The following is a 12,164-nucleotide window of genomic DNA, read 5'->3' as shown; positions in this document are numbered from 1 at the left end:
CAATGCTGCTCCCCAACCCTGGTCAGCTGAGCGCTGTTCCTGGTGGAAATACCCCTCACTCTACCAAGCCCTTCCAACCATCACAGCAGGCCAAAGGTCGGGCAACACAGCAAACAGTTACCATCTTACTATTCTCCTTCCAGCTCAAAGTACATTTCCAATTGGTCAGCTACGCCTCAGCAGGGGCTGAGACATACCACAAGGGCCAGCCTGACGAAGGGGGTGACGATGGCCCCGAGTGCAGTGAGGATGGGAAAGCTGTGGTGGGCAGCCCCCAGTCAGCACCTTACTTCCACATTACCACCAGGTAGGAGAGTCTGATGGAGTCACAGATCTTCAAGGTTTTCACAAAGAGGCAGAAATGCAGGGGTTTTGGTGTCCACCCCCTCTTTAATGTGAAATCTTTATTTTTAAATGTTGGCAACTAATTCCTTCTTAAAAAATCAGTAGGTAAGCCAAACAAAACACATTTGCAGGCCAACTACAATTCTTAAGGCACCAGTTAGCAACCTGTTTCAGAATGCATCAGCATGAAAAAAATTCTTGTCTTGCTGTGGAATAACCCTAAAATATATACTGAAGACATATATTTCAGGGCACAGATATTGACCAAAATGTGCCTACATGTTTTCTTAACATTCTTCAGAGTTGGAATTTGAAGACTCCCTTCTCCAAAAGAACTCAAATACCTTTTCAATTGGTTGTATTCTTTAATTCCAGATCTTAATATCCTAGGCATCATTTTAGAATACGAATGCTTATCAAAAAAACAAATGAAAACTGAAATAAAACCTTGAGCATCTGACCAGGGTTATAAGGTCTTCTAAGCATGAGGAAGCACAGCACTTACCTAACGTTACACTTGAGTCTTCTACATAAGGTGGAACAGAGCATGACAAACAGATCCTGAAATAATTGGCATTTGTCAAAACTATCCTGGAAAGGGGCATTCAATCAGGACAGCAGATACTATCGGCCAGAGACACCTAAGCTGGACGTTGATCCTGGCTAAGATTACAAAACGCATTAGGCAAGGAGCCCTAATTCAATGCAATCCAGCCCTACCTAACCCCTTACTTGATGAGACCAATGAGTTGGAAAAGCCAGTGTCAGAATCGGACACAAAGGGTTTGGCTCTGAAAAGACCTTTCCTGATATCTAAAAGGTGTTTATGAGCAAGACGGAGGGATACAGGTTGCATATAAAGAGGGATGAGGGCTCTTTCCCAACGTGATCAATCCTACCCAAGGGGTGCTAATTAATCTATGCTGCCAAGCTAGATGAAGATTATGGAAAGATGTGGCAGAGTTCTGTTTTCCTTGACATTTTCATTAATGAAATGGAAGATGATACAGGAATCATATTCATCAAATTTGTGGACCAAAAATTGGACAAAATAACAAATATACTGGATGCAATAATGAACATTCTTATAATTAATTTAACAAACTAATTCAATAAGATAAATTTAGCATTAATAATTTCAGGGTCTCAAATACAATGATGGTGATGACAACAGTAACACATAAAAATTGTACATTTTGGAGGAGATGTGACTTAATGGCAACATGTGGAAAAAACAAAACCAAAAAACCACTGGTTGATGAAGTGGGTCAATAATGTAATAGAAATGCCAAAATAACAAGAAGAGGGACAACTCTACCATCTGCTTATTTTATCATAATGTCTGAAATCTTGTCCTCTTGTGGTATTAAAATTGAGGGATTTATTTTTAGTCTAAAAAATAAGTAAACTAACATTAAAGTATTATTAATATAAAACATAAGCTATTACTGTTATCTTTATTACTGTCCAAATTATTATAAATTCTTACTTCAATATAAACCATACTCTAAGTATTCGTATCTTTTCTCTTCACGGATGCAATCTACTCCCTATTTTTCCCCCAGCTTTACTGGGATATAATTTGACAAACAAAACTGTATGGATGTGAAGTACACAATGTGATGATTCGATATGTATATGTGTACAATGTGAAATGATTACCACAACCAAGCTCATGTCACCTCAGAGCAGTCTTCTCTTCTGGGTGTAGCAAAAATGCTTAGGATTTACTCTCGTAACAAATTTCAGGTATACAAGGCTATGGTTTTTCCTGTGGTCATGTATGGATGTGAGAGTTGGACTGTGAGGAAGGCTGAGTGCCGAAAAATTGATGCTTTTGAACTGTGGTGTTGGAGAAGACTCTTGAGAGTCCCTCGGACTGCAAGGAGATCCAACCAGTCCATTCTGAAGGAGATCAGCCCTGGGATTTCTTTGGAAGGAATGATGCTAAAGCTGAAACTCCAGTACTTTGGCCACTTTATGCGAAGAGTTGACTCATTGGAAAAGACTCTGATGCTGGGAGGGATTGGCGGCAGGAGGAGAAGGGGACGACAGAGGATGAGATGGCTGGATGGCATCACTGACTCAATGGATGTGAGTCTGGGTGAACTCCAGGAGTTGGTGATGGACAGGGAGGCCTGGTGTGCTGCGATTCATGGGGTGGCAAAGAGTCGGACATGACTGAGCGACTGATCTGATCTGATCTGATACTGTACAGTAGTATTAACTATCAATTCCCAGACTTCATCCTGTAACTGAAAGTTTTTGCCTTTTCACCAACACCTTTAGCTTAAGTAGAGACCTCCTCACTTCCACTTCACCTACTCCGTTTTCTAACCACCCACACTGAGGATCACTTGAGCTTTTAAACTTGTAAGGGTAAGGCATCAGCAGATTAAACACACTGAGCGCCTTCACTGACGAGCAAACTCTGGGAGAGAGTGAAGGACAGGGAAACCTGGCGTGCTGCACTCCCCAGGGTCGCCAAGAGTCAGACACGACTTAGTCACTGAATAGAAGTTTAAGAGAAGGGTGTGATGGATTGAGCCTGGGGAGAACAGAGTCATTACTGCTGCGCATTTCATTATTAGGAAACACTGCCTCAACATTATTAGGAAAATAAAGACAAATTTCTAGGGCCAGGCCTGGCTGGGGCCCTGTTGGGGCATCTTCCCTTTGGTCTACACTCCTGCCAGGTTGCTGGATTCCTGGATTCCAGGTTGATGGATTCCCAGGCCTCCCTGACACCACCTGGAGTCACCCTCTGAACCACTGGTCTCACATCCCTGAAATCTCCCCTGGCTCTCCCTGGCCTATGGAGAAGGTGCCAGCTGTCATCATGGCAGGAGGCTCTCTGCTGTTCCAAGCTAACTTCAGGCCTTTGCCCGCAATGGCCCTATATTCAAGTTCCAACAAAAGCACCAGGCTCTGCTGTCCTCTGTGTCATTGAACACCTTACCCTCTACCCAGAATGTCTTTCCCGCTCCACTCTTCCTTATCCACTTAACAAACACCAACTTGTCCTTCAAAACTCAGCTCAAACTACTGATCCAACCCTCCTCAGTGTCTTTCCTTATGGATTCCCCAAACTGAGACAAATTTCAGTTGCCAAGCATCCAGTGTTGTCTACCATGCAGCAGAATTAAGAAGAAAGTAAAAATATCAAATATTTCTTATGGCTTTTATCAAAAGCATAAAGACAAAAGGCAGATCACACCCACTCAGCAACATCTGTGACCTCTTCTGTCGCTGTAAGCATTAGAGTTTGATCCCAGCAATGCAGCCCATGGAATGAGTGAGTACAGCAATCAAAACTTTGACGATTTGTGAACTGAAAAGTTCCAAAACACAGTTGTAATTTATTGAAGCTGGCATTTGAGAAAGCAGTGAGTTGGCTAAACTCTACACCCAGCCAACAGAGCCAACAGTCTAATGTCTACAGGTCAACACAGCTTTGTTGCTCTCCATTTGCTATTACATATTCAGTATATCTCAAGACAGGTAAAGAGTATTTGTGACAAGGGAACCCCCCACCCGAATAAAAACAAGAAAGCCAATTGCTGGTTCCAGCAGAGGCCAGGAGAGCAGAGTGGGCCATGGAAAGCAGAGGTATAGATGGAAAAAAAATGTGAGATAAAGAAGGAATAAAATGTCAGCTTTGCGAGTGGCGCCAATCTGTGACATGACTTCTACATGCATTCTCCACAGGAATAAGAAAAAAGTGATTTATGATACCATCTTATCTTATTAGGCTATATGAGAAAAATAAAATGCAAGGTCAGTATTTTGTCATAAAGGTCCTGAGACATTTTTCATGAACACTGAGGGTTTATTTTATATCAAAATATTTACAGCTGCTACCAACTTTAAAAGAACTGTCTCGACTCAAAAAACAAATTACAAAATTAATGTATTTTGATATAACTGTCAAATGGTAACCTCACTTTAAACCGCCGGTTTTATTGCCTCATCCTCAGTGAGACCATGTGCTAGAATTTTTCAAATGGTATATCCATGGATATCCATCCATCCTAAATTCATGAGTAGGAACCTATTTCAGTAATTTTACATAAAATAATCTCAAAAAGGCATGTCCTTCACAGAAGATACACAGTAGCAATTTTAAGACTGTTAGCCCAGGATATTCTAACAGATGTGTAACACAAGTCATCACTAAATCATCAGAGACTGTCAAGGTGAAATAACCCAGTCAGCACCTCATGTACCTGGTGGATCAAGCAGGAGGCCATGGCTGTGTTCACTGAAAAGTAACATCACAACACAGTTTCTTTCAAAATTGCAGGAGAGGAAATGAGGCCCACTTGACTGTCAGCCGTGGTAACACAGGTTTACTGAGTAGGTATGCCTCCTGGCCTTGGACTGCCCTGGTCACTTTCCATGGCATCCAAGTAGTGAGGGCGTGTCTGCCCTGGGCACTGCTGCCTATTTGATGCCTACCCACTGACTGGGGGGAAAAAGCCCTCAACAGTTGCTGAATGAATGAATCACATTTCATTTTAAAAACTCTATGAGTAAAAGAGATTGGACCCTGACATTCAAGAACTTATCATACAGGATTGTTAAAGTCGATAATAAAAGGGGAAAAAAAAGCTTTTGACTCAAAATAAAATCTCTTGGCAATGGAAAGCACTACAGTTTTAAAGTAAATAATAACTCAACAAAGTATTTCCCAGTGACCGGAAGCAATGAAATATTTCATCAGAATGCCTTAAAATGCTTCTTACAAGAGTTGATATAAGTTATTCTGCTTAGAAATCTGTCTTAGTAGGAATACTGGCCTTAACCATAACAGAATTGTGAAGCCAAGGTAGCATTTACCTAACACATACTAGCTGTGGGCACCATGAGCTGGATATTATTATTCCCTTTTACAGGTAAGAAATCAGACACAGAAAGTGCTCAAGTTCATACAACCAGTAGATCAAAAAGGGAATCTGTTCTCATTCCCTTCACTACAAAATATGCTTTAAATGTTGGATATCCAGGAAACCAAAAATGGTTGTTGTTTAGTCGTTAAGTCTTGTCTGCCTCTTTGGCGACCCCTATGGACTGTAGCCTGCTAGACTCTAAAAATAGTAGTCACCTGTACTTTCAACACAAAACACAAAGCATTTGGTGTATAGTCTCCCCGGCATTTTCCTACATAACAGGTAGAAAACTGAGGCTCTGATTCGCTTGCTTGAGCTCTCTCTCTGCCTCTTTCTCCAAGACCAAAAAAACCACTCCTAGATCAAGTTTCACATACTGTTTTGCAAGTTTGCTTTTTCAGTTTACAAACTCAGAATATCTTTCTACATCAATAAATACTTCCCTACCTCAGTGTCAATGAAGAAAGGGTTTTCCATTATAGGTGTATGTCACAATTTATGTAATCAATATCCCTATTATTGAGCGTTTAAGTTGTTTCTAGTTTATAACTAACATAAACAAAGCTGCAAAAATCATTTTTGCAAATTAGAGGTTGGGTTTTTTGGTGTACTTTTCATGGAGGTCACCAGAATTTGGAGATGAGGTTTTTTCCTAATTTGGGAGAGAACTCCCCTGCCCAATTTTGAGATACCCCACGACGTGGGCTTCCCATCAAGGGAAGAATCACTGTGCCAGGAGAAAGCGGCTGACAGGAACACGGGGCCCACATGCCTATGTAGGCGAGAACCACTGCTATAGATTGGTCTCCATACACAGGCTTTATTTTTTTTTCCCTTAGTTTAAATTCCTAGTGGTGGAAATGCCTGACTAAGGGACATGGCACATTTTTGAGGCTTTCGATGAGTAATGCAAAATTACCCTCCTGGAAAGTTGTAACAATTGAAAATACCCACCAGCAGCATTCGAAAGTGACAATCCCCCAAACCTAATAGTTAGCAAGATTTGTTTTTGAACAGTCAAATCTCTATACGGCTCTAAGTTTTAAAAACAGTGAAACTATTGATAAAACATATCGAGAAAAATAGCAAACAATGTGGAAAATAAATGTTGGATTTTACAGTATACATGTTTTCAAATACAAAATACAAAACTTTGACAGCAGATCCCAGCAGAATGAACAGAATGAATGGTAAAAAAAATCTAGTGACACTGGGCTCTGAAAAGTGCCAAGCTAGTAGGACTCCACATCTTTGTCTGCCCACCTGGTTAATATCAGGCTTCACTGTTGGGCTCTAATAGTAACATGCTCTAATGTTTACAAGAAAAGAAACTCATAATTACTGCATATTCTTTCAAATTTTATAAGTACTATCTTATAGTTAAGGTGCAATCTTAAGTTCTCAAAATTCCTACATATTCACTTAGTCAATAAATATCTGAATGTCTACTGTGGGCTGGGTACTGTTCTATGGAGACACAGCTGTGAACCCCACGGATCCCCTGCTGTTCCAGAGTGGAGCACAGAGCCCTGCAGTTAGGAATTAGCAAATCATAGTTACAATGCCAGTCTGGAACTACTGGATTCTTAGGCAAATGAAAACACCTCTGCGGCTTGGTTTCTTTAGTAGTAAACTTACAGTTGACCAGAAGATCCAAGGCCCTTTCTGGCTCTTAAATTCTGTACCTTCTTTGGTTTTGTTTGAATGCTTAAGCTCCTACTGCTGTCAGTACTCTGCATTTTAAGCTATATATAGGACTACATATAGTCCTTCCTTAGAAATCCGAACCAGGCTCTCAGTCCCTTCCTCCCAAATTTTACATCTAGAGTAAAACTCTGGTGATCCAGGTAACTTCAAGGGATAATACAGGATCAGGTTTCACTCAGATGAAGATTTATGCTCCCAATTTAACTGTTTCTCTGAAAAGGATCCTAAAACGTTCTTGTGTCCTTCGCTTTGGCACTGCACTATAAATACTACACCGTGAAACGTGAAACAGGAGACAGTGGTGTGGCGGCTGGTCTCCAGGCCTGTGGCTGGGAAGGCTGGCACCCAGCTTTAAGGTGGCGTGCTGGCATCTGCAGCACTGGGGTTGTGGTGGTGGAGTCTCACCTCGCTCCAGCTTACTCTCACCCCCAAGTCACAGGCACATTCTGTCTACAGAATGTCTGCAACTCATGGCCCCTCCAGCATTTCTAACAGGAGAAATGGGGGCATGCCTTCTGCCACCACTTGATATTTTCCACCACATGCTCCCACCACCACCATTTCAACTGTCCTCCAATCCAGGGTCTCCTTGGAGAAGCCTGTTTCTGCGAGCTGTGAGAGGAAGGCAAGGGGCCTCAGTATCCCAAGTCACCCTTAGAGAAGAACCACACACTTTCTATAAGCATTAGCACCTTTCTGTAGTCTTTCAGGATACTACCACTTAATAATACAGGTACAGATTCTCAGCTTTGGGTATGTGATTTCAAGTCTTCCTCTGTACCTGCCCTACAAACCAGAAGAATGCGTAGAGGCAAGGTTTTCTCACATTTCTGCAAAAGTACGTGAAAAACTCACCTACTAAAAGGTTTTCTTCAACTTCCAACATAAAAGCATAAAACAGTAACTGATATACACAACGTCTGCCCGCAGAAGCAAACAGGAGCAGCCAGGACGGTAAGAATGTATGTGTTGTCAGTTGTGGACAATGTAAAGTCAACCTCAAGTCCTGCATCTCTAAAGTCCACAAAGGAAATGTAAAGGTGACTGCACTTTGACTCCAGCACCTAGGCCTGTACGTGTTCCAGTGACCTATAAAACAGATGCTTACGGGCGTCTGTTAGTTTGCCTGAAGGGTTTTTGCTGCAAGGAGACTGACAAAAGACAAAAGGAACTTGATTTAAGATTTCAGAGTCACAGAATCCATCCTTCACATAGCATGTGCCCAGAGCTTATGAGAGAATGCTGGAAGATACAATTATCTTACATGGGAGCAGCTTATTGGGTTCAGGTATCAACCAAATAGAACAGGAAATAAAAATATCAAATCCCCTCATTCTGCAAGATCCCAGCTCCTGATGTTGGACAGGACCTCAAAAGTCACAGTTAAGAAAAAGACAACAGATTCTAATTAGGCGCCTACAACAATTGCTTGGCACAACACTCAATTCCCAAGATTTCAATTAATCTAAAGGAACATATATTTAGAATGACAAACAGATTAGAAGTTGGGAAGAGGAAATACCACAGTTCCTGATACTCCCTAAAATAGAACAGGCACACATTCTTCCTGTGAGAATAAAAGTACCTGCATAAAGCACATATATTTTATGGGCTCATTAGTCTGTAATCTGCCCCCAAAGAATTCAAACATTCACTATACTAAAAAAGGCCTCTCTGAAATTTTTACACTTAAGCAAAGGGCTAATACACTGAAATCAAAGATGGAACTTCTGTCTCAAGTACTCAGAAATCACTATAATGTCCTGGAAAATTAGGCACATTTTTAAGGCTTCATAATTTAATTTCAGGGAACAGAAACAAAATGCAACTCACTTAAAGCAACAATCTGAGAAGATGCTTTAACAGTGGGATGGATCTGGTAATGTCAAGGGCCACAGCCAAGATAGAGAAAACTCAGCTCAAAGACTCCCAAATCTAAGTATTTTGAGAAAAACCAGACAAGATTATTTTTTAAACTGATTATTAGTTAATTCTCTAAATATTCACAGCACATTATGACCCAGGCTAAGCAATGAAGCAGCAGCAGATCCACAACTTCCCTCCTGGAGCTTCCAGCAGGTGGAGGAACCCCACCATCCAAGGTCTCCCTCCCACATCACTGAACCTTCCTTGCCATTTGCAAATGCCCAGGACACCCATCCCAGCACCTGCTCTCTCCAGCCACTTTTTGATCAGAAACTCCAGCCACACTGGCGGCCGTCTGTTCCTCTGGTGTGCGAGGCTCGGTCCTACCGCCTGGCCTTTGCACAAGCCATGCCCTCTGCGTATGTCATGCCCTCTGCCTGAGCCACCACTCCTCCAGATCTCCAAGAACACATTCAACTCTCAGTTTAAATTTCTTCACCTCAGAGAGGCTTCCAGAGCTGCTCAGTCTAAAACAGCAGCCCCACCCTGCCTCTCTTTATCCCAGCAACCCTATTTTATCACTTCTCCAGCATGTCTCACTCTGACCTTATTGTCTTTATTGCTTCTCTGGTTTTTATCCATCTCCCTCACTAAGAGGTGAACTCATTAGAATGGGGTCTCTGTCCTGTGCATTGCTACATTCTTAGTCTCTAGAAAGTTGCCTGGGATGTAACACATGCTCAGTAAATACTTATTTAAGAAGAGCAAATACAGCCAATATTAGCAGTTTTGTACAATGACAGGTACTAAATAACAAAGGAAAAACAAAACACCTTAAACATGAAAAGGTTTCCTTGGTCATTTAAAAAAAGGATTATTATAGTTTCTTACATTAGCTCTAAAAACACTTTCAAAAATAAGCATAATGGAAATATAAAGCTCAACACTGAATAATACTCAAATTTTATAATGTATTTGGCTCAACTGCTAGCTAGCATTAGTCTTACTTCTACAATTTATTGTTTTAAAAGCACTCTAAAAGACCTCAATTTTTAATTTAAAAGGGCCAAATATTTTCTGAAAGCATACTCCTCCTTAGGAGTAATGAGTAACCTTCTCCCAAAGTGTACAATCTATAAACGTATTATAGCAACAGAGATACCAGTGATCATTTGCAGAAGGCAGGGGTGTCGGTGCCTAATGGCAAACAAGTTTTACGAAACACAACCTGCCTTTATCTCCAGCCTAACCAAAGGTATGAGTCTCTTCTCTATGTTCAAAATATTTAAACTCCTAAGAATTTTTCTTACAGATTATTCTTAAAATTTTATATCTGTTCTTCTATTTCTTTTGTTGAGACAAAGAGCTAAGGTGTTAATCAAGGAATACCACCTTAGTAACTGGCCCTGGTGTCTCATGCTTCACCACAAAGACACCAGAGACCCTTATGGATCACTTTGAAATTATATAAAAGGAAAGACTGTACACTGGAGAGAAGGGGCATTCATTTCCTGGAACATGATGCAAAGAAATAAGTTACCACTGCCTTTGGGAATAATTGAAATTCACTTAAAAACCTCAGAACTAATGTTTTACAACAGTTCTATAGCAAAATAGTAGAAATACTACACATACCTCAATAAAGAAGAGGTTAAATAAATGATGGCTCATCGTTAATGGAGTACTCTGCAGCTGTTGGAGAATGAGACAGCTCTTAGGTACTGATGTAGAGACTGCCAAGATTTAGTACTGTGCCGGGAGGGAAGGGGAGGGCGGGGAGCTGGTGCAGAACAGAATATACAATGTGTCCTCAATTGTGGAAAGACAAATAAAAAGAACACATACAAAATGTTTATACTAGCATACGCTTTATCTGGAAAGATATACACAGGGTCCTGGGGAGAACAGGGTGCAGTGGGGGGTGGGGGGTGGGGAGAGGAGATACACTTTTCACTCCATAGCTTTTTATACATGCTCAATCTTCCAGAGGGTGCATAGGCAGCTGGTCCCACAAATAATGCTGATAAATTTTAATGTTGTAATAATTTATATCATTGCCAACATATTATTGAACAATGACCATCAATAAGCGGAAGATTTCAAAAATCACATAAGTTTGTTCTCTTTGACATCAAAGTTCCTGATCCTTATTTCCCAGAAAAGAATCCAAGTCACCAGCAATTAGAGAGGCGAGCTTGTGATCTCACCTATTACAAAGCAAATAAACCTCAATTCAATTCTTGGAAGGGAAATTTAAATCGAGCTTGTAACTACCTAATGAAGTCTCCAAATCAACAGTTTCCCCTTGGCTATAAAACAGAAAGTCAACCTATGAAACAAGTAAGAAGACAGTGTTTTTAAAAACATACTCTATACTTAGGTTTCCTTTCCCCTGCCAGGCTAAGACAAGGAACCCTCTGATATTAGTGAAATGTGATTTCAGATCTGTGGCAAAATCAGCATTTAAGGGAAGGGACAAGCATCATTTGCACTAAACAAATGCTTTCACTTTTCTAGGAAGGGGAATTTGCTTCAAATTTAATTTAGGAATCATTTTTGGACCCCTGACTAAATGATACTACTAAGTCACTTCATTTTACTCCAAGCAAATTTTTTTTAATTAAATACAAATCTGACACTGAAAACAAACAAATCAGAAGGCAAACTTTAAACTGAAACGTTTCTGTCAAAAAACGTATTTTTTAATGCAGAGAAATTCATTTCCATACAAATGCTATTCAGTAGCAGCATATACGCTATATCAATATTTGAGCGCAATAACACACCATACAAAAAGGAGCACAGAGGCACCCAACCGCAAATAAAACACCTCATATATTTTTGGTAGCCAAAGGTGGGGATGCAGAAGGTGGAGACCAGAATCACATTATTCAAGGTGTAAATTCAAAACATGTGAAGTGCAGAATTTTCTGTCGGTCAGAACTTATGATTCCAGCTCTGTCTTTTGAAACGATGCATTTAAAACTGGAATCTATTATGAAGCCTAAGTTTGATGGTCAACTCCTTAAACTCTGGATTCAATCAGTATAGCACCTTCGGATACAAGCACATAAAATAAAGGTAAATCAAATACAGCATGAATACAGAAGGGACAGCGAACTAGCTTTAATGAAGACATGAGGCACGGGGGTCACTTGGCTGATTACATCACTGAAGAAAAATAAAAATTAAAGCTCCTTCCCATCCCCCAGGTAGCCTGTGGCCTCAGAACTTACTGCCCTACGTGCGGCAGAAGTTCGCGGCCGGGGAGTCGGCGTCCTCCGGGAGCCCGGGTGGCCCAAGGGCGCGGAGAGCGGCGAGACCTGGTGCGCCCCATCCCCCGCCCGGGTCACTCCT

General features: G+C 41.0%; 1 protein-coding gene across 2 annotated transcripts in view; it reads right to left on the bottom strand.

The window, feature by feature from the left end:
* LIFR (leukemia inhibitory factor receptor alpha) overlaps window positions 1-12,164 on the bottom strand; it is a 110,810-nt gene that overhangs the window by 67,056 nt on the left and 31,590 nt on the right. Inside the window, exon 1 of one of the 2 annotated variants that reach the window (XM_010853751.1) lies at window positions 10,443-10,674. The exons of the other annotated variant lie outside the window; for it this stretch is intronic. The gene's annotated coding sequence lies outside the window, so the exon portion shown is untranslated. Of the gene's footprint in view, window positions 1-10,442; window positions 10,675-12,164 lie in introns of those variants that run through there. 2 annotated transcript variants of the gene reach the window in all.

This window comes from Bison bison, unplaced genomic scaffold (genome assembly GCF_000754665.1).
Source record: "Bison bison bison isolate TAMUID 2011002044 unplaced genomic scaffold, Bison_UMD1.0 scf7180017864331, whole genome shotgun sequence".
Classification (NCBI taxonomy): domain Eukaryota; kingdom Metazoa; phylum Chordata; class Mammalia; order Artiodactyla; family Bovidae; genus Bison; species Bison bison.
Note: the sequence above shows the minus strand (reverse complement) of the source record. Positions and strands in the feature narration are given on the sequence as shown.